Raw genomic sequence first — 5365 nt, forward strand, 5'->3', positions numbered from 1 at the left:
TACATCACGATGAAGTGGTGAGTTCAATCCAAAACGGTCGCTACATTTCCAAAAAGTTCTTATGGGCCCAAAACGGACATCGTATACAAAAGTTACGCTCAATTCTTCGTCCGTCGACTCTCCAAACGTTCTAAATATACAAGCGCTCATTCTTTCGAAAAATGGCCAAAATCCCTCATACGTCACGACGAAGTGGTGATTTCAATCCAAAAAGATCGCTACATTTCCAAAAAGTACTTATGGGCCCAGAACGGACACCGTGTGCAAAAGTTACGCTCAATTCTTCGTACGCCGACAATCCAAGCGTTCCAAATATGCAAGTGCTTATTCGTTCGAAAAATCGCCAAAATCCCTCGTCCGTCACGATGAAGTGCTGAGTTCAATCCAAAACGGTCGCTACATTTCCAAAAAGTTCTTATGGGCCCAAAACGGACACCTTGTGCAAAAGTTACGCTCAATTCTTCGTCCACCGACTCTCCAAGCGTTCTAAATATACAAGCGTTCATTCCTTCGAAAAATGGCCAAAATCACTCGTACGTCTCGACGAAGTGGTGAGTTCAATCCAAAACGGTCGCTACATTTCCAAAAAGTACTTATGGGCCAAAAACGGACGCCGTGTGCAAAAGTTACGCTCAATTCTTCGTACGCCGACAATCCAAGCGTTCCAAATATGCAAGTGCTCATTCGTTCGAAAAATTGCCAAAATCCCTCGTACGTCACGACGAAGTGGTGAGTTCAATCCAAAACGGTCGCTACATTTCCAAAAAGTTCTTATGGGCCCAAAACGGACACCTTGTGCAAAAGTTACGCTCAATTCTTCGTCCACCGACTCTCCAAGCGTTCTAAATATACAAGCGTTCATTCCTTCGAAAAATGGCCAAAATCACTCGTACGTCTCGACGAAGTGGTGAGTTCAATCCAAAACGGTCGCTACATTTCCAAAAAGTACTTATGGGCCAAAAACGGACTCCGTGTGCAAAAGTTACGCTCAATTCTTCGTACGCCGACAATCCAAGCGTTCCAAATATGCAAGTGCTCATTCTTTCCAAAAATGGTCGAAATCCCACATACGTCATGACGAAGTGGTGAGTTCAATCCAAAACGGCCGCAACATTTCCAAAAAGTTCTCATGGGCTCAAAACGGACACCGTGTGCAAAAGTTACGCTCAATTCTTCGTCCGCCGACTCTCCAAGCGTTCTAAATATGCAAGCGCTCATTCTTTCAAAAAATGGCCAAAATCCCTCTTACGTCACGATGAAGTGGTGAGTTCAATCCAAAATGGTCGCTACATTTCCAAAAAGTACTTATGGGCGCGAAACGGACACCGTGTACAAAAGTTACGCACAATTTTTCGTTCGTCGACTCTCCAAGCGTTCTAAATATACAAGGGCTCGTTCCTTCAAAAAATGGCCAAAATCACTCATACGTCACGATGAAGTTGTGAGTTCCATCCAAAATGATCGTTACATTTCCAAAGAGTACTTATGGGCGCAAAACGGACACCGTGTGCAGAAGTTACGCTCAATTCTTCATCCACCGACTCTCCAAGCGTTCTAAATATACAAGCGTTCATTCCTTCGAAAAATGGCCAAAATCACTCGTACGTCTCGACGAAGTGGTGAGTTCAATCCAAAACGGTTGCTACATTTCCAAAAAGTACTTATGGGCCAAAAACGGACGCCGTGTGCAAAAGTTACGCTCAATTCTTCGTACGCCGACAATCCAAGCGTTCCAAATATGCAAGTGCTCATTCTTTCCAAAAATGGTCGAAACCCCACATACGTCACGACGAAGTGCTGAGTTCAATCCAAAACGGTCGCTACATTTCCAAAAAGTTCTTATGGGCCCAAAACGGACACCTTGTGCAAAAGTTACGCTCAATTCTTCGTCCACCGACTCTCCAAGCGTTCTAAATATACAAGCATTCATTCCTTCGAAAAATGGCCAAAATCACTCATACGTCTTGACGAAGTGGTGAGTTCAATCCAAAACGGTTGCTACATTTCCAAAAAGTACTTATTGGCGCAAAACGGACACCGTGTGCAAAAGTTACACTCAATTCTTCATTCGCCGACTCTCCAAGCGTTCTAAATATACAAGGGCTCGTTCCTTCGAAAAATGGCCAAAATCACTCGTATGTCACGATGAAGTTGTGAGTTCAATCCAAAACGGTCGCTACATTTCCAAAGAGTGCTTATGGGCGCAAAACGGACACCGTGTGCAGAAGTTACGCTCAATTCTTCGTCCGTCGACTCTCCAAGCGTTCTAAATATGTAAGTGCTCATTCTTTTGAAAAATCGCCAAAATCCCTCGTACGTCACGATGAAGTGGTGAGTTCAATCCAAAACGGTCGCTACATTTCCAAAAAGTTCTTATGGGCCCAAAATGGACACTGTGTGCAAAAGTTACGCTCAATTCTTCGTCCGCCGGCTCTCCAAGCGTTCTAAATATATAAGCGCTCATTCGTTCGAAAAATTGTCAAAATCACTCGTACGTCATGAGGAAGTGGTGCGTTCAATCTAAAACGGTCGCTACATTTCCAAAAAGTACTTCTGGGCCCAAAACGGACACCGTGTGCAAAAGTTATCCTCAATTCTTCGTACGCCGACAATCCAAGCGTTCCAAATATGCAATTGCTCATTCTTTTGAAAAATGGCCTAAATCCCTCATACATCACGACGAAGTGGTCAGTTCAATCCGAAATGGTCGCTACATTTCTAAAAAGAACTTATGGGCCCAAAACAGACACCGGGTGCAAAAGTTACGCTCTGTTCTTCGTCCGCCGACTCTCCAAGCATTCTAAATATGCAAGTGCTCATTCTTTAGAAAAATCACCAAAATCCCTCGTACGTCACGACGAAGTGGTGAGTTCAATCCAAAATAGTCACTACATTTCCAAAAAGTACTTATGGGCCCAAAACGTACACCGTGTGCAAAAGTTAAGCTCAATTCTTCGTACGTCGACAATCCAAACGTTCCAAATATGCAAGTGCTCATTCGTTAGAAAAATTGCAAAATCCCTCGTACGTCACGACGAAGTGGTGAGTTCAATCCAAAACGGTCGCTACATTTCCAAAAAGTTCTTATGGGCCCAAAACGGACACCTTGTGCAAAAGTTACGCTCAATTCTACGTCCGCCGACTATCCAAGCGTTCTAAATATACAAGCGCTCATTCCTTCGAAAAATGGCCAAAATCACTCGTACGTCTCGACGAAGTGGTGAGTTCAATCCAAAACGGTCGCTACATTTCCAAAAAGTACTTATGGGCCAAAAACGGACGCTGTGTGCAAAAGTTACGCTCAATTCTTCGTACGCCGACAATCCAAGCGTTCCAAATATGCAAGTGCTCATTCTTTCCAAAAATGGCTGAAATCCCACATACGTCACGACGAAGTGGTGAGTTCAATCCAAAACGGCCGCAACATTTCCAAAAAGTTCTCATGGGACCAAAACGGACACCGTGTGCAAAAGTTACGCTCAATTCTTCGTCCGCCGACTCTCCAAGCGTTCTAAATATGCAAGCACTCATTCTTTCGAAAAATGGACAAAATCCCTCTTACGTCACGATGAAGTGGTGAGTTCAATCCAAAATGGTCGCTACATTTCCAAAAAGTACTTATGGGTGTGAAATGGACACCGTGTGCAAAAGTTACGCTCAATTCTTCGTACGCCGACTCTCCAGGCGTTCTAAATATACAAGCACTCATTCCTCCAAAAAATGGCCAAAATCACTCGTACGTCACGACGATGTGGTGAGTTCAATCCAAAACGGTCGCTACATTTCTAAAACGTACTTATGAGCCCAAAACGGAGACTGTGTACAAAAGTTACGCTCAATTCTTCGTACGTCGACAATCCAAGCTTTCCAAAAATGCAAGTGCTCATTCTTTCGAAAAATCGCCAAAATCCCTCGTATGTCACGATGAAGTAGTGAGTTAAATCCAAAACGGTCGCTACATTTCCAAAAAGTTCTTATGGGCCCAAACCGGGCACCGTGTGCAAAAGTTACGCTCAATTCTTCGTCCGCCGACTCTCCAAGTGTTCTAAATATGCAAGTGCTCATTCTTTCAAAAAATGGCCAAAATCCCTCGTACGTCACGATGAAGTTGTGTGTTCAATCCAAAACGGTCGCTACATTTCCAAAAAGTACCTATGGGCCCAAAACGGACACGTGTGCAAAAGTTACACTCAATTCTTCGTACGACGACTCTCCAGGCGTTCTAAATATACAAGCGCTCATTCCTTCGAAAAATGGCCAAAATCACTCGTACGTCACGACGAAGTGGTGAGTTCAATCCAAAACGGTCGCAATATTTCCAAAACGTACTTATGGGCCCAAAACGGAGACCGTGTGCAAAAGTTAAGCTCAATTCTTCGTACATCGACAATCCAAGCTTTCCAAATATGCAAGTGATCATTCTTTTGAAAAATCACCAAAATCCCTCGTACGTCACGACGAAGTGGTGAGTTCAATCCAAAACGGTCGCCACATTTCCAAAAAGTTCTTATGGGCCCAAAAGGGACACCGTGTGCAAACGTTACGCTCAATTCTTCGTCGGTCGACTCTCCAAGCATTCTAAATATGCAAGTGCTTATTCTTTAGAAAAATTGCCAAAATCCCTCGTACGTCACGACGAAGTGGTGAGTTCAATCCAAAACGGTCGCTACATTTCCAAAACGTACTTATGGGCCCAAAATGGAAACCGTGTGCAAAATTTACGCTCAATTCTTCGTACGTCGACAATTCGAGCGTTCCAAATATGCAAGTGCTCATTCGATCGAAAAATGGTCAAAATCCCTCATACGTCACGATGAAGTGGTGAGTTCAATCCAAAATGGTCGCTACATTTCCAAAAATTTCTTATGGGCCCAAAACGGACACCGTGTGCAAAAGTTACGCTCAATTCTTTGTCAGCCGACTCTCCAAGCGTTCTAAATATGCAAGTGCTCATTCTTTCTAAAAATGGCCAAAATCCCTCGTACGTCACAATGAGGTGGTGAGTTCAATCCAAAACGGCCGCAACATTTCCAAAATGTTCTAATGGGCCCAAAACGGACACCGTGTGCAAAAGTTACGCTCAATTCTTCGTCCACCAGCTCTTCAAGCGTTCTAGATATATAGGTGCTCTTTCCTTCAAAAAATGGCCAAAATCACACGTACGTCACGATGAAGTTGTGAGTTCTATCCAAAACGGTCGCTACATTTCCAAAGAGTACTTATGGGCGCAAAACGGACACCGTGTGCAAAAGTTACGCTCAATTCTTCGTCCGTCGACTCTCCAAGCGTTCTAAATATGCAAGTGCTCATTCTTTCAAAAAATGGCCAAAATCCCTCGTACGTCACGACGAAGTGGTGAGTTCAA

Source organism: Olea europaea, chromosome 4 (genome assembly GCF_002742605.1).
Source record: "Olea europaea var. sylvestris chromosome 4, O_europaea_v1, whole genome shotgun sequence".
NCBI lineage: Eukaryota > Viridiplantae > Streptophyta > Magnoliopsida > Lamiales > Oleaceae > Olea > Olea europaea.